Here is a 22,500-nt window from a genome sequence, read left to right as displayed (position 1 = left end):
CGGAGCCGAGTAGAACACCAACAAACTCAACCGTCATATGAAGGAACAATGTATTAAACACTTACATTTGAACTTCGGGAATGCACCAAGTTAAGTTTTTAGATCATCGCAGTTATGGACGCTACTTTAACAGTAATGAAAAGAAAGCCTGAAAAAGTTAGGCTTTCCTTATAACTGAGATCATTTCAAAACTTAACATGTTTCAACCCACATATGACGCCGAGTCTGGGAATGGAACCCGGACCACATCTGTGGAAGGTGAGTGCTCTCACCACTGCGCCACCTGTGCTCCTTGACTAGTTGCTTGGCAACGGGCGGAAAGACGACTGAAAAATCAGGGTCTTAGGCGGGAGGACTGGAAGCTACGACTTCCGTAACATCAGTCAGATGATCTTCACATTAAGTTACAATAACTCCTCGGGAGGTAGTCCTTGAAGAACGTAGATAAACGACCTACTTCCCCAGGGGTTCTTCTTAGTCAAGTTTAAAAAAAAATCTGTTTTCCATTTTTCAGATAGTATTACCCGAATTGGGTACTTCCAGTGGTATTTTGGTGTAAAGAACTGTTTGTTTTCAAAATGTATCGGCGGAAGCACATAATCCCGGCACTGGGTCGTCCATTTGATCTTGGTATGCTTTATGATCGCCGCTCAGAGAAGCTGATCCTTGGGAAAACGCTGTGGTCTCCCGATTGCCTGTCTGAGGGGGTTAACATTGTAACCAAGCCATATACCAACTCAGACATCCTTACTGAAGACACAATTGACGATAAAACAAGTGCTCTCAATGTTGAAGCGAGTCTTAAATTGAGTTTCTTGGGGGGATTAGTTGATTTGCAAGGCGCAGCTAAATACTTGGGTGACAGAAAGACGTCGAGTCGCCACTCACGCGTGGTCCTCAAGTATGAGACAACAACTGAGTTGAAACAGCTGACCATGGAACATCTGGGACGAGGAAAAGTCCAGCATCCAGAGGTCCTTGACCAAGATATTGCCACTGATGTAGTGATAGGAATCCTGTATGGAGCAAAAGCATTCTTGATATTTGACCAAGAAGTTTCTAAAGATGAATCTCTAAAGGAGGTACATGGAAATATGGAAGTACTCGTAAAAGCCCTACCTAATGTCTCTATTGATGGAAATGGGTCTGTCGACATGACTGAAGACCAGAAGAAGAAAACAAAGGCAATGCGTTGTAAGATGTACGGAGACTTCAGAACAGAAGAAAGTCCAACTACGTACGCAGAAGCAGTGAGGGTCTACAAACGCCTACCATCATTGATTGGGGACAAGGGTCAGAACGCAGTAGCTGTCCAGGTATATCTATGCCCGCTAAGTGAAATCGACAGCAAGGGGCAACAAATGGTCAGAGAAATCAGTGCTAATTATATAAGCAAGACATGTGAGATTCAAGAACATATACAGTGGATTGAAGCTCAGTGTAGTGATCTTATGAGAGAAGACGTATGTTTGTCTTTCCCTAGAGTGAAAAGGCAATTGTCTAGCTTCAAAAACAATATCTCGCGCTACATGACCTTTTTGCAGAAAAAACTGTTGTTTTTACTTCCAAGCATCAGAGGAGGCGGAGCAGAAGAATCAGCTCTTGGCGATATTTTTCAAGAAAAAGAGAGTTCCCCGTTTGCAAAACCCCACCTGGATGCTTGGATTGAGGAAAAAAGGAAAGAAATTAAGAGGTTGCAAGGTATGATCACTTTCTTGGGAGACACTCCTTTCGTTAGTCCTGAAGATGTAGAAAACGAATCTTTGTATCCAAGCAATGAGCATATTGTGTGCTTTACATTTAAAATTAGTAAGGAAGACGATCCTCAAATTTTAAGCATGGATAAATATCTCACTGGAAAGGGTCCGGCAGAGTTGAAGAGAGGAGCATCAACAGGCTTAAATGACAAAAATGCCAATAAAATAATTCGTCAGACTCTGAAACAGTTCGCAGAACTCAAAGCTGCAAATGAAGACCACGCGGAAGTGCCACTGAGGAGTGTCTGTCTGACAATTTCAGTGGAAAGCTAGGAGTTTTCGTCTATCTGTACGAAGATGGTGATCTAGTTGATGACGATTTCAAGTCATCACCAAAACCAGAGAAACTAGAAGCAGAAAATGTGCAAGATGATTCTATCGAGCTTCGGTGGAATGACCCGCACTTCAGCCAGAACAAGATTAAAAAGTATAAAGTTCAGTACAAGAAAGATGAAGAAGCGAGCTCCGCCTGGATCACTCAGTACTCGGCGTGTAATAACGAGGCTGTGCAAACTACTACAGTATCTGGACTTCAGCCCGCTATCAAATACTTGTTCCGAGTATGCGCAATGGCACAGATTGTGGTTAGCCAATACAGTAATTCTTTGTCTGAAACTACTAAACCAACAAGTCCGCCTGGCAAGCCATCCTTTGAAGCCGCAACGACTGACACCATTACCATTGCTTTCACGAAACCCAAGAACATTGGAAAGGAGATTAAAATTGAGAAGTACAAGATTGAGTGGAGCACCAGTTCCCAACAGATGGAGCGAGCGCCACAGTACACAGAAGGTGCGTCACTCACTTGCACAATCAGGGGTCTTCAAGCAGGAGTACCTTATAAATTCAGAGTTACCTCGATTTGTGGTAGCAAAGGAGAGAGCGGTCCCAGTGAGCTTAGTGATCCCTTACAAACCGTGGTTCCTGCGACAAAATTTGATGCGGCCAAGATTTTTCCCCTTTGCAAGATTGTTCAAGCAACTGAAGATGGAAAGCCAACGGTATACATGCTTCCTTTAACACTTGTGCACGAAGACTTGACTAATAAACAACGAAAATTTGTTATCGATCTTCAAGAGACTAGGTGCCAGTCACCTAGTTTATCTCAATCCATTCCTGAGAAAGTGATAATGGTTGTTGGTTCAAGTGGCTCGGGCAAGGCAACCACGGTGAATGCTATGATTAACCACGTCCTCGGGGTGGAGTGGATGGAAAACTTTCGTTTCAAGATGATCTACGAGAATTCTGGTAACCAAGGAGTGGAAACGATTGGAGATCAAACATACAGTCAAACTCAGTTCGTAACTTGTTACACTCTACCGTATATGGAAGGATTCGAATTCCCTTATAACCTCACTGTTGTGGACACTCCTGGCTTTGGGGACACAAGAGGAATTGAGCATGTGATAACAGAACAGATCTATAGATTCTTCAACACGGAGGGTTTAGCAGGCATTGATCATGTTGATGCCATCTGCTTCGTGACCCAGGCTGGCAATCCGAGGCTAACTCCAACGCAGCGGTATGTTTTCGACAGAATCCTGTCCATGTTCGGAAAAGATATCCGGGAAAATATCTTGGTACTTTTTACCTTTGCTGATGGGCAAAGGCCTCAAGCCCTTTCAGCAATGCTTCAAGCTGGAATCCTAGAGGATGAAAATCACTTCTTCAAGTTTAACAACAGCGCCCTGTTTGTCGCTAACTCTGGAGAAGATGACGAATACAACTTCAACAGAATGTTTTGGAAAATGGGAATCAAGAGTTTCGAGCAGTTTTTTGCAGGCCTGGCCCAGATGGAACCAAAGAGTCTCATACTTACCGAGCAGGAGTTCAGTGAAAGAGCTCAGCTGGAAGCTTTACTTAGGGGTCTGCGGGAGACGACTGATCTTCAAGTAAGCAAACCGAGCGGGTCGAACTGGTTCAGGAGAAGGGCCGATCAACATGCAGCCTAAATTTACGCCAACAGAAACTTTAAGTTCTCTGTTGAAGAACCAAGGCGCAAATAAATACGGTTGGAAACCGGTATGTATACTACCAACTGCTTAACTTGCAACTATACCTGCCATTATCCTTGTTCAATTCCAAGAAATGAAGACAAGCATCGATGCGCTGCAATGACAGATGGGAGTTGCAGGGAATGTCCAAGCAAGGGTCACTGGTCAAGGCACATAAATGACCAATATCGCAATGTAACAGAGTATATTACTGTGGTAAAGGAATATGACGACATAAAGGACAGATACGATACGGCGGTTCAAGGCCAGAGTCGGGTGTAGGCTATGATCAAACAAGTAGAGAAGGAGTTCATGCTTACCAATCAAATCGTATTGAACTTTGTCGCCGAAATGGAGCGTGGTCTTAACAAGTTGTCAGAAATAGCCCTTAAAAAGGATCCACTGGAACAGGTCGATTACTTGGATCTTCTCATACAATCCGAGAAATCACAGGCAAAACCAGGCTGGAAAGATCGTGTAAAATCGTTGGAGGAAACAAGGAAGGAGGCAGTCCAAATCAATCGTCTTCGAGAGCCCGGATACGATCCATGGGAACAATACCGAGAGAACGAGGAAACCCGGCATTTCTTTCAGAAACAAACTGAAGAGGCTAAAAAAAATACCTCTAGAAAAGCAAAAGAAAAACAAAGCAAAGCAAAGAAACTCTTATCTTTTTTTGTGAAGGCATTTGAGGATATGGAATAGTTGTAACAATGAAACTATAGGGACTGGCTGAGATAAAAAAACAAACTCTAATAGTCGTAATTCACTGAAGAAGTTTGCCTTTGGAAAAGAATGCTAATGGTCGTAACACAAAAGATGTCAAAAGATTCAAAAGATGTTAGAAACCTAGTAAATTTAAATTTGTAATCAAAAGTCTTCGTATTCAAGCGTTTGAACACCAGTTACTGTTCTTTTTTTTCAATTGCGTATTTTTTTTTACTCTGAGTGGCTGTGAAGTTCGAATTTTCTCTGGAGTTTCAGTGCGGTTTTCACAGATGGCCAGTACACAAAATCTAACAATCATCTTTGCGAATATCAATTCAGAATTTTCAAAAGATGTTCGAAGAAACGTAAAATCGCTAACGTTCTTCTTCTTGAAGAAAGAAACAACAGTTGGGCGTGAGTAAACCAGAGAAGCTTTCCTCTTAGTTACCCACACCCTATGAGTAGAGAATTCGAGTTTTGGTGCACTACACGAAGAAAGGTTAGAGAGCCAATTAGAGCTGATACGTTTTTGTTCAAAAACGATTATTTATTACTTAAAACAATGTGCTTTATTTCAAAGCGGATTTTAAACGATACAGGTTTTAAATATCTTTCTGTGTTTTTCTAAATTGATTTTTAGAGTTGACAAGTGATTTGAGACTTTATCAACTGTTGCCATGGCAACGGTACAGTAATCTAAAAGACCTTCGAAGTGGCTGAGTATTTTCTTCAAATTTCTAAAAGCCCTGTAAAATCCTTTACCTAATAAATAGTATGAGAACACTTTATTTAGGAGAAGTTGAGTTATTTACGAAACCCTTCTGAAAGATGAAAAAAGGATTAATTTGTTAGAAAATGATTTTTGTTAAAAAAAAGGAAAATAATCGTGCTGTACGTGCAGGACATATTTTTGCGATACTGTGGCCGTGTTTTCACAATAGCTGTTGTCTCGCTTGAAATTTCTGAAAGTGGTTTGTTTGCAGACTTCGTTAAGCGACTTAAAAATGATACGTGTTTTCATAGGTAAATGAAATGAGGAGAGAGCACGTGCCAATAGAGTAAAAAATAATAATAATAAAAATGGCACGCCTACTGTATTTCTGATTTGAATAACTGCAAGCGACTTCTCGTTGGTCGAACGTAATTGCTAACTCGCTTAAGCTACCTGGTTTGGTGGCTTAAATTTAGTGTTTTCACGGAATAGGCCTGACGGTTTAGTTTTCTCACGCGTGACTAGTTTCTTACGCGAAACACGATATTTTCCGTGTTCACGGTTTTCGGATTTTCTTTCAGCTATAGGATATATATGCCAGTCAATCAAGGCATTCAAGGGACAAATAACGACAGCCATAGCATCTTTTGGATAATGAATCCATGATCATGCAAATACGAACAAATATTCATCACAAAGACCACAAACACATCCTCACGCTTGATGAAATTCCTGAACAAGTTTCAGTTTTAAAATCGCCGAAAATCCAGAATTGTACCGTGCAAACCTTAAATACTCTTTCGAATTCACAGCCTTCCACCGCCAGTTTTGTTTTCGTAGCACTCCTTTGCGCTCAAAACCGGTTTTGTTGCCACTGGGGTGCACTATCACCGTTCAACCAGTGAAATTGAGTGTTACATTGTTTTTACTCGGAAAGAACTGGCACTGACTATGAAAACCAATCAGCGACCGTGTTCATAATCACGAATCATGGAAGTGAGATTCTAAACCGCCGTGACCAGAGGTTCGCATTTTTCGCCTCTCCGTTTTAACCTCTCGCTCCTCGCGAAAGAAAAATAGAACCTCTGGCACCCAGGGTAATGGGGATCTGATGTCAAATAATTTTCGCTAAACGCTAGTTCTAAAAAAATTATGAATCGAAGGTACAGGGTAAAGGATTGTACAGACCAGTTTTTAGGGACTAGCCTTCGCTAAAAGCTGCGTGATAACATTTTCGATTTTTCCATACATTTCTCTGTAACTGTTACTGAAAATTCGCGGGAAAAAGTTTCTGACAAATATATGGAAAAATTGAAAACGCTGCTGGGCAACTTCTGTAAAAGGTTAGTGCCTAACATTTGGTCTGTATAATCTTTTGCCCTGTACCTTCAGTACTCAATTCATACATTTTTTAGAACTAGCGTTTAACGAAACTTATTTGACGTCGGATCCTCATATAAACATTACAAATTCTTTACGCTTTGCCTACCAAAATGGCGGTCCAAACCGTGATAAGCCCTATTTTCGGTTGACACTGACCTGAAAACACGGCCTCTGCATAAGGACGACGTGAAATCACCAAATTTGAAGTTTTGACGAAAACGTAAGCATGCAAATGAGAATCTTTTATTCTAAATTTTAACTCTGAAACCGCTCGAACCAATTTATTTTTAGGATACTTCGCTTACATTGTACGAAGTAAACAAGATGGAAAAATTGCGAAAGACTTGTCATATTTTGAGGCAGGGCTCGAAATTGCGACTCACTGGTCGCCAATGCTGGCGACTAGATTTCAGAACTGGTCGCCAGCTGGCGAATCACGTTTTGTCTAGTAACCCAGGGTAAACAGTAGACAGCTTCTGTATTTGAATCTTTATATGATGAAATCATTCGGAACTGGTGGCTAGAACACGACTCACCTTTCTTTTTCCACTAAAATAATGTCTAAATACTACAGTGTACAAGAAAATCGGTTTCACACACTGTTAACATGAGATTATGCTGTTAATTTATAGCACAAAATGTATTTCGATACTTTGATCACCGCGTTTACTAGGCGCCATATTGTTTGAGCGGCTTCATGGGATCGTGGGCGCACTTAAACACCATGTGCTTCTTGCCGGTTAAGTGAATTTTTGCGGCCGGAAGACGAAGATTCAGCCCGAAGTTTAATTGAAAATTTCAATCCATCGTCATTTGTGAATGCTGAAAACGTAGATTACCGAAGGACCTCCTCGGAACTATTGTAGCTTGGTATTGATAATACCTTATTACATGAAATTTTGGCGACACGTTAATTTAGCGATTTTGAAAAATCCGGATTTAGCGACACCTTAATTTAGCGATTTTTCGCAAATTTTGGAACATACGTCACTTAATTTTCGCGATTTCGCAATCTGAAACTTTCTGACGAATTAAGGTATTCAAAACTTTTGCGACGACAATAGAACATTAAAATTATTAATCGTTTGTGTCATGATGTAGTTACTTGGCGATTCATATCACAAGTGACCACATCGTGAGACAAACGATAATACCTTTATTATTCTTATTATTGTACTTTACCACGATGAACAAACACAATCATGATTTTTCTTACGTCAATGGGTTCATTTAAAAAAATCATCAAAAACATCACACAGCGTTATAAAGCTTAACAAAACAAATAATTGTGTCAAGCTTTTCATTTAGGATTCCACAGCTGTTGATAAAAGTGGAAACCGCATAGTCCACATGGGAAAGCGAGATTTAATGCGAGCGAAGAATCCATTTCAGTTGTGAAGCTGAAATGTATTCAGTAAACATCCGATACACGTCATAATCGACCGCAAAATAGCGTGATCGTGTGAAACGGACCAGATGGCGGAATTTCCTATTGTAGTCACTTTAATTTAGCGACGATTTAAATTTAGCGACACTTAATTTTGGTTCATTTTAATTTAGCGATATTTTGAAAACTCGCTAAATTCGCTAAATTAAGGTGTCGCCAAAATTTCATGTAATAAGGTATATTGATAATGAACCTGGACATTGCATAATGAGTTTGAAACTTGTATGGAACCTTCAAAAAGCAACCTGTACCCTTAACGTAAAGTAGGTTGAGAACTAGTCCCCTCTGTATGTTAGAAAGCAGACACCTCCTAAATTGACTACACAAGGTGATAAATAAATGGAGATAAAGATCGGTAGAAAAGTACTTTAAGAAAACAAGTTCCTTTGATTCTAGAGGCTACTGAAACCGTATACGAGCCGCTCCTTTTATCCCGGTCGGAGACTGGTACGAGCATTGCACTTGTGTGGGGGCCTAGGCCGAGCAATTGTAGTATTGCGTTTACCTGCGATAAAGATAAGTTGCTTGCCACGCAAGCTATAGGAGAATATAGGACTACGTTTTGAAGAGGTGAAAAGCAAGGATAAAGGACCCATGTTTGCCTTGCTATAGAAAACACGGACTGTGCTTCGCTGCATTTCAAATAACCGTAAAGAACACCATCACCAAATTAAAGACAAAAGCCGAAAACAACAGTGGCTGTAGAGGTCTTTCTCGTGCTGTTTTTTTCTTGCTATTTAATAATTATGACTTTCCTTGCAAGGAAAGTAACATTAAAATCATGTTCTTACGTAAGTCATATATTAAATAAGTTGCCAACCAAAAATTATGATCTGGGGACCAATTTTTTCCCATTAGTCGCCAGCTGGTACCTGAGCAAATAAAATAAATTTCGAGCTCTGTAAGGTGACGGTTTCGTCGACGTCGCCGCAACGGTTGTAGATCTTAAACGTCCCTATTAAACACTAGCGCCAACAGAACAGTTACAAAGAGGAAACCGTGCACTATGGCCTCTGAAATATGTGAAGTTCTCTTGTGTGACATTGCTAGATCAACTAGAAACTAAAAGAAAGTGAATGCTCCCTTCCTCCTCTTTCAAGCCGGTCTTTCTTAATTGCGGAAAAAGCAATTTCTAATCTTGGGTATCCTGTGCATAGGTGGCCTTTAGCAAGTTTTGTTTTTCGTTCGTCTGCTTTTTCTGCGCCATCTTGAATTACGTCATACGTGCACGTACGTGCTTGCGCATCTCGGTTTTGATACGTCATATGCGCAAAATGACCACCTCTTTACTCCAAACTTTGCATGATTTTCAGCCGCATTTCAAAAGCCTTATGCTTTTGATAGACGTTCTTTGCATTAAAGGAACACGGTCACGGTCTGCGCATGCTCGTGTAGCTTATCGAAACTTGAAAAAGTCAGCCTGACTTTTTCAAGTTACTAGCAATCACAAATTCAAAATGGTGTCTAGCGGAGGATCCGGACATGGCAGTAAACGCATCAACTCAGGGCGGAAACGAAAGGTCGAAGACAGAGGGGAATTTGCTTTAGCTAAAGATAGCATTTGCTTTAGATAAACTTGATTTAATGCAAAATATATGCAGAATTCTTCAACTTACCGATATTTCCATGATGGCGTTCGAGCGTGACAAGTCTCGGAGAGAGTGAATGCTACTGCGCATGTCAACCCGTGACAGTGTCCCTTTAATATATCGCCTTCATAGTATCTCGTCTAGTGTAGTGATTCCCCAAAGTTCTCCCAACGAGCGCACTTCATAATCAATGATTACTCCAAGATTTATGTCTCCAAAAGTGACGAATGGCCAGGATTCCGTTAAATATGAGTATTCCGATTTAAAAAAGGCGTTACGATGCATATGGCGTCTACGCGAAGATGATCACAGGTCGTATATCTCGATGGTCTCCAATCCAGAAACCAACTCCTCCAGACAGTGATTAACGTCAGTGAACATTTGTCGTGAAAGTTTAAATACCAGAAGACGAGCACTGGAAAATAAAGGTGTTAGTATTGACCACTGACAACCTGAATTTGGTGATTCGCCACACTCTCTTATGTATATTACTGTACTTTATTCCCACGGGAAAGTAGAACTAATAACCACAGCAACTGATTCGCGCTGACGTGCTGTTGAAGTGAACACGGAAATGATTACCGATGCCAATGTTACTGGATTCCCTTTTATGTTCTTTAATCTTTCCGGGTTTCGTATTTTACTAGTAACCACAAGTCCTCTCAGGAGGCCATTTACGTTTTATCGTTTCCTCAGAAACGATGTGTACTTATTTTGACCACAGATCGCACTTACTTATGATTCGGAATTTAGCTAAGGGACAAAGTATTTTAATCCTGACACATGAGTCATAGCACTCGGCATCTAAGCCAGAAGTACAAGCTAGCTCGTATCCTCAAACTTCCTTATTTTATTTTTTTTTTCGGTCTCATAAGATTGCTTCTTTTCCTACCCTTCTTCTTTGCTTTCAAAGCGACTGTCGAATTTCGAACACACAGAAATAATCCGGGATTACTACTAGTACTGACTTGGTGGACAGATGATCGCCATCGCGTTTTCGGCAAACAGCAAACGACAGGCTGAAGTTTGCGTTTTGTCAAAATTCAAAAAAACCCGTTGGAATTTTGCTTCTTCTTTTATTACTTCTTCGCTACAAATGTCACACAAGTTCTCAAAAGAGAGGGACAAAAGCTTTACGCTTTCATGACGGGCCAGAAACTTGTCACTGATTTGCCTTTTTACGTAAATGCGATGGCAAATCTTACTATTGTTTAGCTTATGTAAAAGGAGAATTAAAGGCTTTGACGAAGAGAATCAGTTATGTCGAAGAGAAAAAGATGTAGGTGAGTCCCATTTGTGTAGAATTGCGAATAATTAGATGCACGCTGATTTCAATAAGTGTCAAGAAGTTTCCCTTAGCTCTTATGGACAACTTCAACATCACTCGTGTCTCGCAATGCAGGCAATTAATATAAAGTGTCAAAGTGTCCCTCAAATGCTGTTCCTCGAGTAAGGATAAGCTGCTGCATTTACCCTGACCTAAAAATAACGTTGACTTTTACCCTTAACTTAGAGTAAGTGTGCAGGGATGACGCTGCAGTGGTGAGAGCACTCGCCTCCCTCTAATGTGACCCAGGTTCGAGTTCCTAATCAGCGTCGTATGTGAGTTGAGTTTTTTAGTTCTCTACTCTGCACCGAGAAGCTTTTTTTCCTGGAACTCCGGTTTTTCCCTCTACTCAAAAACCAACATTTGATTTGATTTGCGTTAATTTGTTGATTTCAGATTTAGGTAGCAAATGCTTAGACTTAAAATGACACTTCTTGTTAGATATCAAAATCAGGCGTGCGTCAGATTACGTCCATTTCTGGACATAAGCGACTCCAACCAAACTTGGTTCTCACGACCTGAAATTCAAATGCCATAGTTGGTTATTTTTTACTACGTCAGACGTTTCACTTAACGTACAAAATTCTTAATGTTGGTATACTTTAGTTAAAATATTGGAGCACTGTACCAGTAAAATTTGAAATTGTTAACATTCAGCTCTTAGAAGCTATAGAAAGAAATCACACCCTAAGGTTAAGTTCTTTGTATGTAGAGAAGGTTCACACGCGGTACTCGTTATTATTACAATGATTGTTTTCGATATATTCGAGAACTTAACGAAACAACAGTTTTCACCTGTCTGTCACAGAATCAGAAGGTTATTTTCTCTTCTTTGCAACCTCAAAAGTCATTCATTTCTTTACTGCATTGCATCGTTGACTTGAAGAAGTGCACTTCATGAAGAGTACTAGCTTATTCTGCAGCTGAAATAGAGAGAAAAGTACACAAAATAATCGCGAATTTCTACCTTGTTTCAAAAGCCTCCATATCAGTGTATCTGCCCGAACTGAACGAACAGTAAGCTATCAGTTCTGGTTTCAGATCTGTCAGAGATTCCAGTTGGTTTACGTCTGCTGAATGAGTTGAATGTTTTATTACACCCTGTAAACTGTAAAAAATTTTTATTAAGGATATTGTTGTGACTACAAAGTTCGTAGCACTGGCGTCACTCCTAAGCTAAGCATGAAGATTTTGACTTAACGTCAATTGGATAAATGTTTCCTCGTAAAACAAAAATATGCCAATTTATGAGCTTGGTCAAGCGTTAACACACTGGAGTCAAGAGTTCCTCAGCTTCTAGCCCGGGGGCAGTACTTTAGGAATTTCTAGGTGGGGGATGTATCGCTGGGACCTTGGAATCCTTAACCTATGCCCGAGCTGGTTCAGCTGAATTTTGCTACCCTATACTAGAAAAAAACTCTTCAAATCCTCCCTGTCCTAGAGAAGCTGTTTTTCAGAAACTGCTTAGGTCATTAGCACACTCTAGCCAAAACAAAACCTTACCACAAACGTTTCTCTCTCAAAAAAAGGATTTATTTAAACTTGTTCAGTTTGTTCAGTCTTTTACTAGTTTCCTTAGTCTAGATAAAATCTTCAACCAACTGGTCAGTTTCGTGAAAAATTATAAACTATTCTGGGGGGAGAGCGGCGGCTTCATGGTTAGTGAGCTCGACTCCGGATCGAGTGGTCCGGGTTAGGGGCCTAGCCAGGGACATTGCTTTGTGTTCTTGGGCAAGACACTTTACTTTCACAGTGTCTATCTCCACCCAGGTGCATAAATGGGTACCGGCGAAATTAATAACGTGAGTAACCCTGCGATGGGCTGGCATTCCATCCAGGGGGGAGTAGAAATACTCCTACTCCATTCTATAGAAACCGGGATAAGCTCCGGCCTGATGGACCACTTGTCTCGTAAGCAGACTTTGCCTTTACCTTCACCTAGACACAACGGTCTGATTTATGTACCCTATACTAGAGTAAACCCTTCACAGCGGCACATACCTATATAGCCCATATATGGCAGTACCCCACCCCCTCCCCGGGGGCTTCTGGCCCTGTGATGACGAACATTTTCAGAGAAGTCATAAAGCTCAAGGTTTTGTGTAACAAAAACAACAACAACAACAAACGCTGCAACGTGAAATTCAGCTGCAGTGTCAGCAATGGGCCGTTAGGTCTTCTGCTTTGTTTCACAGTCGAGCTATGTGACGGGTGGCAAGAATGACTTTTCGAGAATCTAATTTTTGAATTTCGCTCAACCAGCGCCTCATTGGCTGCCGACAATATCCTCTAATTTCAGTCGTTTGATCTCGTTCGGAAATGCACTGAAAATAAGATTTTCTCCAAACTTTCGAGGAGGCTTGCCACACAATCGATTGTTAGTCAGGAATCCATGTAACTGTATTACACTTTGTAAAAATAGATAAATAATTTCCTCTTCTCAAAGCACTTCCCAACGCTGTGTTTAAATCGCTGTTTTGGATACTCGGAGGCTCGGACCACAATCGTCAACGGGATTAAATTATTCTACTTGTTAATTTTTTTTAAACCAAAAATGTGATTTGATATTATGTGTTCCCAAATCGTTTGTGACCTCGACCAAATTTGGTGATCAACAAAAATGGCCCAGTAACAATTATTCGCCGAAGGCGAGGAGAATATCGGGGAATAATAAAAACCGAGACAAAGTTGAGGTTTTTGTTCACAGATATTCGCTGACCCTGAGGTGAATAATTGTTTTAGTATACATTACATAGGTGATTATTTGAAAAATATGCATTTCATTTGAAACAATTGATTTCTTCGTCTGTCATCTCGACAAAAAGGGCTTGCCGCCATTTTGAAAAAAACTGCTTACGTGATTATCGCGTAATAATCTCCTCAAGTGCAACCAATCAGCGCAGAGGATTTTCAATAATCACCTAATTATGTAATTATACAAAAAATCAATATGTCTCAATTCAGTGCACTTATAAGTAACATGGCACCATAGATTTATTTTTTCATCAGCCGACAGCTGAATAAATATGTCAAATGCGAGAAAAATGCAGACGATGTTGATCGAAAGATGACGTCAACTTCGTCCACACGAAGCTTCCTTCAGGGACAAGAATGTTTTGTAAATTATTAGAACCCATGACGCCATTTTTACGGGCAGAGACCTGAGAGAAAACAAAGGTTCTACCGTTAACATTACCAATATTGCATGGAACAAGGAGAATATGCCAAAAAAGAATATTGAATATCACGTGTCACATAATGTTGGTTTTTTTATTGTTCAGTCAATTAATAATGATTATATAATTTTTGGCTTTTTCTTGATTGGCTGGACAGTTTCCAAAGCCAACAGCATGGCGTTAAAGCGTCGCCAGTGGCAAAACGCTTTGTTAGTTCATGTATTTTTCATGTACAATATTAATTTAAAGAGAGGGTTTTTTTCAAGTAATTTATAGTGACATCTAATGTTATTAACTTCCGTAAAATATAGCTTAATTTGCTGATTGGGCGGTCAATTAATTAAGTGTCGTCGGTAAACAAGCATCTATAGACCAATCACAACAGAGCGATGCAAGCCACTCAAAACTCAGGCAGTCGGCACCAAGCCCGGAGTTTCTTTTTGTTGATTTGTTCAAAATGGCGCGCGATATTCTCCAAAAATCACTAAGCACAAGTACCAAACCAAGTTACGCACACGATGGATAATTAGTCAAAAGACGAAGATTTTTGGCAAATCATGAATAGAAAGCAGAAAACTATATAGCTGCATTTACCATGAAAAATACCATGTTTAGCTGCTGTGATGTTTGCGCTTTTAAAATGAGTTTCTGTTTTTAAAATCATTTAAGATTAAAATTCACAGGGCCCTTGTTGATTACAGTATTTGCACTGAAAAGGCATCCCCTGTTTCTCTAAATACACCTTAATTCACTCACAGCGTTATTGAGTCTTTCATTTTGGTCATAAGGAAGGATATTTTAAAGTTAGTATTGTATTTATCGTGTAAAATCAAAGAATTGGGGACAAGGGACGTGTTTAAGATATAAAGCGTTTTGATGGGGAGTTTAGTTAAGAAACGACGCCGGCGACGGCAACCACAAAGCAACAAAACAATCATATCATTGGTTGAAAGAGGAATAAATGATCGTGGTCCACGTGAGAAGATATGTTTGCGGTACTGTGCATAACAACGACGTAAGTTGCCAAATTTGCAGTATTAGGGAGCTTTAATTTGCAACGACAACGGCGACGTCAAGCAGAACGTCACAAATTTGAATATTTAGTGTAAAAACAATAGCTTTGCACGCTCTACACGTGCGTTTTTCATTTTTCTCCATTTCTTTGCCGTCGTCAGCAAAACAACAACGTGAAATGATCACATTTGAGGTTTTATGAAGGACGTCAGCACTTAAAGATAAATTTTGAGATGACGTTCTCGTTGCCGCTCCCGTCGTCTTTGCTAAAGCTCCCTAGTGTCGCAGCTCTCGTAACCTGCAATTGTTTGGTCTTTTGTTTTTTTGCTAGAGTAGCGAGCCAATCACATTAAACGTTACGATAGCTTACTTGAGCATGCAACAGAGAATCATGTTTTCATTCTCTATTTCTCCTCTGAAACCGCTCGTACCAATTTATTTCTTAGGATACTTCGCTGACATTGTACGAGGTCAACAAGGTGGACTTTCTTACGATAGTGCAAAGTTATATTTTGCGGTGACGTTTTCGTCCACGTCGCCGTCGTAGATCTTATAGGGAACTTACGAGAGGACGACGACGACCGTTACGACAACGCCATGAGACGGCAGTAGATTTAATGAACGAAAACAATGGCTTTGCACGCTCCGCACGTGCACAGTGCAGCTTGACACGTTCACCAGCCGTCGTCGCCCTGACAACGACGTGAATTGACCAAATTTAAGGTGATATGGAGAACGTGAGCACCTGAAGATTGAATTTTAATTCTCTCACCTAACATCCACAACGCTAAATACCAATTTTATCCCTGGATTGTTGATACACAAAACCTATGCCGAATGACTTGGAGTAATATCGAAATTATTGCAATAAGGTGAAAATATATTTTCTGACAACCATCTCGTAGCCTTCGTCGTTGTCGGCCTTTCGAAAGGTCCATAATAATCTTGTTCATTACAAGGGCCAACAGAACAGTCACAAAGGGAAAAACGTGCACTATGGCCTCTGAGATATGTGAAGTCAGTTATGTGACATTGCTAGATCAATTAGAAACAAAAGTGTGTGAATGTTTCCTTCAGCCTCTTTCAAGTCTTTCCTAGAAGTAACTTGGTAGACAGATTGATCATCGCGTTTTCGGCAAATAGCAAACGGCGGGCTGATGTTTTCGTTTTGGAGTCTTGCCCATTCCGTCCTTGTTAGCTACAAATGTCAAACACGTTCTTAAAAGAGAGGAACAAACGCATTACGCTTTCATGACAGAAACCTGTCAGCACTACTTGATTTGCTGTTTCTCGTAAATGCGATGACAAATCTCTCGATTGTTTTATAGCTTATCCAAAAGGAGAATTAAAAACTTTGAAGAAGAGAATCTATTATGTGTGAGAGAAACAAAAAGTCCCAACAGATACGTCCAGAAAAGCAAGCGATTAGATGCACGCCGATTTCAGTAAGCGTCACGAAGTGTCCCGTTTCTCCTCTCCACAAAACAGACAAGTGACGTCACAAAGTGCACCCAGAATGCTGTTCCTCAATTGCAAGTGAGGATAAACATCTGCATTTAGTCAAAGCTAAAAATAACGATAACCTTTACCTTTATCTTATTGTTGGAAATAGATAGCAAACGCGGAAACATTGTTGTGGAAGCAAATGTTTCCCCGTTTGTCGGCCCAGGAAACAATTGTTGCGGAAGCAAAATTTGCTTTTCGGGAAGCAAAAATGTTTCTGAATTTGTTCAGAAACACTTTGCTTTCTCAGCAAATGATTTTTCGTTCGCGCGCCGAGGAAACGATCGGGAAACAATGTTTCTGCAACAGTGCTTTCTCGTTGGCGGGCGCCTTTAGACTTAAAAGGACACTTTGTGTAGAATGTTAAAATTTGGCGTGCATCAACTTACTAGTATTTCTGGACTTAAATGAGTCCAACCAAACCTGAAATTCAAAAGCCATAGTCGGTTATTTTTTTCCCACACCTATCACTTACAGAATTCGAAATGTTGGTTAGTACTTTAGTCAGTGGAAATATTGAAATACTATACCGGTAAAATTTGAAATTGTTAAAATTTTGTAATCACTGATGTCAACTTCAAATAAACTTTGGTCTAACGAGAGCGTATATCTGGATTTTGTTCCTATTTATTGTTTATTGGATGGGCTTTGCTCACACTAAGTTGTCATCTGCGGTATTTGTCGGTATACGTGATAGCTCCAAGAGTAAGCGGAGGCTTGGGTGCTAGCACTTACTTACTTACTTACTTTATTTATTTATACACGGTAAAATCTTCAGTATATATTACAATAAAAAGTTTCATTACAACTACAATGTACACTGTTTTACAAGATTGCCGTGTGGGAGCCCGACCCTACTATATAGTTGGTCAATTTCCCTTTTAAAGTATTCTAGGGAGTCTGATTGTCGCAAGCTGATTGGCAAACTATTCCATAACAGTGCTCCGCTATAACAAAAAGCACGCTTGCCATAATTTGTGCGCGGCAAAGGCAACTCAAGTTTAGCCTCTACGTTTCTTAAGTTGTATTGCGTACTGCAGGTACTGAATGAATTCTGGAGGTACGCTGGGGTGAGTCCATTGATTGTTTTAAACATTAATATAGCTTTAAGCTTTTGTCGGCGAGTAGTTAGATCATCCCAATTTAACAGATTTAAAAGGAAAGTGGCACTTGTGTCGTAATTGGACCTGGTAATCGCCCTGGCAACCCTATTTTGAAGCTTTTGAAGTTTATTACTTAAGGTTAAGTTGCAATCGCCCCAAACGGAGCTGCAATAATCAAAGTGGGGTAAGATCAACGCTTGATAGATTTGCAGGGCAGTGCGCTTTGAGATGTATGGTCTTATTCGTTTCAGGGCGCCTATAGCTGAAGATATCTTCTTGCTAAGATCACCTATATGATTAGACCATGAGAGGTGTTCGTCAATTATCACGCCTAGTGATTTAGCTTCTTTAACTTTAGTGATTAATTTAGCATCAATCTCAACGTTTACTTGATTGTCTGAGAATGAATTTAAACGTTGGTTTGACTCAATAACCATAAATTCGGTCTTCGCAACATTCATGCTCAGTTTGTTGGAAATGAACCATGTATTAACACTTCTTAACTCTGAATTTAAACCTTTCTCAAGATCAGTCAATGTGCTAGCAGCAAAGGTTATGTTAGTATCATCAGCAAACATCCTTGGGGAGGTAAGCCTAAGGCAATTTGGCAGATCGTTAATGTAAACTAGGAATAAGAGTGGTCCTAGGTTGCTACCCTGTGGGATGCCACAAGAAACCGGTGCAGCATTAGACAACTGGCCAGCAAGACTACACCTCTGACTTCGGCGGAAAAGATAAGATTCAAACCACTTAATACTGGTTGTATCAACACCATATGTACGGAGCATCCGTAAGAGAATATTATGATCAGTGGTGTCGAAAGCCTTTTTAAGATCTATGAAAACTACACCGTTGACAAGGCCATTGTCGATATTAACCGACCAGCTGTTTGCAGCATCAACCAGGGCGGTAAGGGTACTGTGTAACGATCGAAATCCAGATTGACAGTGGCTTAGTAGGTTGTTAGCGTTAAGATACTCACTAAGTTGATCACAAACACATTTTTCAAATATTTTGGCAACGATCGGTATGACCGATATTGGTCGATAATTGTTGGGGTCATCTCTTTTGCCCTTTTTGAAAATAGGAGTCACTCTTGCCAATTTCCACTCATCTGGAAAGATACCAGTCTCGATCGATTTAGCAAAGATTAATGTAAGAGACGGTGAAACTATGCTGGCAGCCAAAAAAGCCTCGTGGAAGCCTCGAGCAAAGTAGAGTCGAAACGCGTGTCCTTTACCTTGACTTCTGTAGATAGTTCCGGGGAGAGCATTGACGTTTCAGAGGCGTATGTCCTACCTAACCTCAACCAGTCGCGCTGTACTCTTCCGGAGCAGATAGACACTATTGAGTACCCGCACTTACGTGATGTGAAGTTCCCGGAGGTTGACATTAAGAGAGTCTCTATACTTGTTGGGAATAATATTCCCTATGCACATTGCAGGAGAAAGTTAGAGTCCCTGAAGATAAGAAGAGAGGGCTCTATGGCTGTCGTTATCCCTTGAACTGGTGCGTTTGTGGTCCTTATGATGTCAATTGTCGTCAAGGCGTTTCAGCAAACGTTGTCTCGATTGACCGTGAACCGCGTTTTCTTGTTGAAAATTTTTGGAATCTGGAGGATTATAGGGCAGTGAAATCAAGTGAGAAACCCCTTTCGGTGGAACACAAAACAGCCGTGAAGATAATTGAGAACACCACTCGCTGCGTGGACGGTCGGTATGAAGACGACATGCTGTGGAAGGAGAAAGAACGCCAGTTTCCGAATAATGTAGCCATGACCAAGCACCGTCGACTACAGTGCCTGAGACGCCGTCTAACGAAACCTGGCAATAAAGAAATGGCCTTTAAGTACCGCGAAGTTATGGATAGTTATATCAGCAGTGTGTTCGCCCGCAAGTTGTCAGAAGAAGAATTAATTAAACAAAGAGTCTAAAACACATTGGCACCTTCCGCATCACCCTGTAACCAGTCCTACCAAACCAGGCAAGGTGCGCATTGTGTTTGATGCAGCAGCTGAATGCGAGGGAACTTCGCTTAATAAGAACTTTCTGACTGGATCAGATGTAGCCAACAACTTGGTTGGTGTTCTCCTACGTTTCCGCCAGGGAAAAATAGCGTTCGCTGCTGATATCGAAAAGATGTTTCATCAGATAGGTGCGGTGAGGAAGACCAGGATTCGTTGACGTTCCTGTGGTGGACAAACGGATATGATAATCCTCTTGATACATACGTCATACAAGTGCATATTTTCGGAGCGGCTTCCTCCCCCTGTATTTGCAAACTCGACCTTGCGCTATGTAGCCGACGACAATGCCGAGGAGTACAGCTCTAGTGTTATTAAAGCTGTGAAAAGGAATTTCTATGTTGATGATGCTCTTCCCTCTGAGAATGATGAACAGTCCGCAATTCGCCTAGCCCATTACATGGTAGAACTGCTCGCTCGAGGTGGATTTAACTTGACTAAGTTTACGTCGAACTCCAAGAGACTACTATAAGTGCTGTCCCAAATGATAAGCGATCTCAGCCAGATCTAAACCTTGACCTGGACGAGCTACCTATAGAGCGTGCACTCGGAATACGTTGGTCTGTGGAAGATGATACGTTGGGGTTCGAAATCAGAAGCCTAGTTCGCCCTGAAGCAAAGCGCGGTATACTGTCCACTGTTTGTTCATTGTTTGATCCTCTGGGTTTCGCAGCACGAGTGGCTTTGTCTGCACGACGCCTGGTTCAAGACCTATGGAAGGCTAACGTGGGCTGGCATGAGCCCCTGAGCAAAGAACTTCTGTCTAAGTGGAGAGCATGGAACACTGAGTTACCCTTGTTGTACGAGTTGTAATCCCTCTGTCCTATTTCCTGTCGGACGGTGACCCGCTTCAATGCACGTTACAGCTTCATGTGTTTTCAGAAGCGTCAGAGATTGGTTATGGAGCATCATCATATCTGCGAAGCGAGTACCCCGATGGACGAGTTCATTGCGCCTTCATCATTGGTAAGGCTAGGAACTCGCCTGTGAAATATGTTAGTATTCCAAGACTGGAATTGCAAGCAGCTGTTCTCGCAACCCGGATGTTTAAGATACTGTGAGAGGAACTTGATCTGAACATTTCCAGGACATACCTTTGGACTGGTAGTGAAATAGTGATGCACTATCGGAGAAACGAGAAACGAAGACTTCAGACCTTTGTAGCTAACATAGTGGCAGAAATAAAGGAGCACACACTTGTAGAGGATTGGCATCATGTCCCAGGATCCTTAAACCCAGCTGACTATGTGTCGCGAGGGATGAGCCCGTCTTCACTGACTGCAGACCATAGGTGGCTTCGTGGACCTGACTTTTGGTGGAAGCCGGAAACTTGTTGGCCCACAGACAAGTGCCAATTCGTACCTGATGAAGGTCTGGAGTTTAAAAAGGAAGCTTTCGTGCACTTTGTCCAACTTTCCCCTAATCCGTCTGAGACGAAAAACGAAGATACAAGGCCTACGGCCGTCGAAAGCTGTGAAGAATCGCCCCTCCGAGTGTTATTAACTACCTGTTCAGATTGGTCCCGCCTCAGGTGCAGAATGGCCTGGCTCCTGCGTTTTGTACAATTTGTCAAGGACAAACCGAATGCCAAAACTGGACGTCTCGCTATTGACGATTTTGACGCGGCAACTGCAGCAGTTGGGAGGATAGTCCAAGGATTGGCGTATGCACAGGAGATTAAAGATTTGAAGTCGAACGGTGCGGTCAAGCCGTCAAGCAAGGTTGCTTCACTGAATCCCAAACTTGACAAAGGCGGAATCCTAAGAGTTAATGGCTGTGGTCAGCTCAAGCCGAGCTCCTGTACACTAGGCCAACAAATGATATTTCCCAGAGACCATCCGCTCGCCAAGCTGATTGTTCGATAATCACCTTATTGGTCACGTGGGACGCGAACATCTTATTGCAAAGCCTCGGAAAGATTTCTGGATCCTTCAAGTGCGTGTATTGGTTAGATCGGTCCTTAGTCGATGCCTTACCTGCAAGAAACTTAACGCCAAACCTATGACCCAGAAGATGGCGCCCTTACCCAAGTGTCGACTTACAGCCTATGAGCCACCGTTTTCGTTTACTGGCATGGATCTCATGGCCGAAGAACAGCGAAACGGTGATGTTGCTTGTTTACTTCTTTAACCACCCGTAGCGTGCATCTTGAAGTGGTTAATTCTATGGATACTGATGAGTTCATTAAGTGTTTAAGGCGCTTTATAAATCGAAGGGGAGACGTGAGAGAGTTGCGATGTGACAATGGTTCTAACTTCGTCGGGTCTGAATTGAAAAAGAGTCTCCAGGAATGGAACCAAGGGCAGATAGAGAGAGAGCTGATACAACGAGATTGTAAATGAATATTTCAATCCCCGGCTGCGTTAAGTATGTCCGACGTGTGGGAACGCATGGTTAGAAGTGCAAAGACAGTCTTGAAGTCCATTTTGGGGACGGAAAATGCGACAGATGTGGCTCTACGAACACTCCTTACTGAGAGTTAACTGAATAGAGTGTAATGTGAAGTGCTACATTTCTATCCCATATGAACCATGTGAGCGTTAGCCCTACTGATGGAAATGGGCCCACACAAGGACAGAGAAAAACTCTGACCAGGGTGGGAATTGAACCCACGACCTTCAGGTTAGATCTCCGCCGCTCTACCGACTGAGCTACAAGGTCAGACGGGAGCAGGCCGTGGGAACTTAAGATGTTAAAGTCACGGCAATGAACATGTAGAAGTACAAGGAAAGGTTACGTTTATACAAACGTTGGCCGCGTAGCA

At 41.3% G+C, this 22,500-nt stretch overlaps 1 pseudogene; it reads left to right on the top strand.

Annotated features, from left to right (window-relative positions):
• Positions 1-5,556, top strand: part of LOC138011251 (uncharacterized) — a 15,350-nt pseudogene extending 9,794 nt beyond the window's left edge.
• Positions 5,557-22,500: the final 16,944 nt, after the last annotated feature.

Source organism: Montipora foliosa, chromosome 7 (assembly GCF_036669935.1).
Source record: "Montipora foliosa isolate CH-2021 chromosome 7, ASM3666993v2, whole genome shotgun sequence".
Taxonomy (NCBI): domain Eukaryota; kingdom Metazoa; phylum Cnidaria; class Anthozoa; order Scleractinia; family Acroporidae; genus Montipora; species Montipora foliosa.
Note: the sequence above shows the minus strand (reverse complement) of the source record. Positions and strands in the feature narration are given on the sequence as shown.